This window comes from Anoplopoma fimbria, chromosome 20 (genome assembly GCF_027596085.1).
Source record: "Anoplopoma fimbria isolate UVic2021 breed Golden Eagle Sablefish chromosome 20, Afim_UVic_2022, whole genome shotgun sequence".
In the NCBI taxonomy this organism is placed as follows: Eukaryota; Metazoa; Chordata; class Actinopteri; order Perciformes; family Anoplopomatidae; genus Anoplopoma; species Anoplopoma fimbria.
This window is the reverse complement of record NC_072468.1, coordinates 61,759-62,500: the sequence shown is the minus strand read 5'-3', so window position 1 is coordinate 62,500 and position 742 is coordinate 61,759.

Here is a 742-nt window from a genome sequence, read left to right as displayed (position 1 = left end):
GTAATATTACTCTAAAGGTTATGTGCTTCAAAGACATTTTATTCAAAGATTGTTGGTGTGTGTTTGAGTTTGCCTGTGAGTCAACAGGCTTGAGTAAAAATTTTCATGAATAAGATATTAAGTATTTTGAATATTTAGAGAGTCGTTGTCAAACATGACTCATTTTGTAATAGGAAAGGCCATTTATATGCCGGTCACCTTGTTAGTTTTTGGTCAAATCTTCTCTTTTTAATCTCACTGGGTCTTGCCGTATCTTTGTGAGTCAATCAGATGGGGAAGGAAAGTAGAGCTGTTGTGTAAGAAATGTTGCAGAAGGATGAGTTTTCTTACATAGTTGACTATGAAGATGAGAAGTGTTGTGGTGATGAAGACCCAACTGACTGAAGCATCTGAGTCATTTGAGCTTGATGCATTGATATCTAGGGGACGGCTTTATTTCCACTCTGTGTGTATTTAGTATTGATTTCAGGCCAATATGACTTGTACAATATATATGTGTGTAAAGATGATTCATGACTGAAAGTATTCTCTGTGTGCGTGCTTGCGTGCATGCGTGTGTGCGTGTGTGTGTGTTGTGATACCAGTCCATCTGTTGTCCTTAATTTGGGGAGAACAGATGAGTTCATTCACCTGGAGACTGGCTCAGGGAGGTCCAATTAAACACACACACACACACACACACACACACACACACACACACACACGCACGCACAGACACACACACACAAACACACCACTGGTG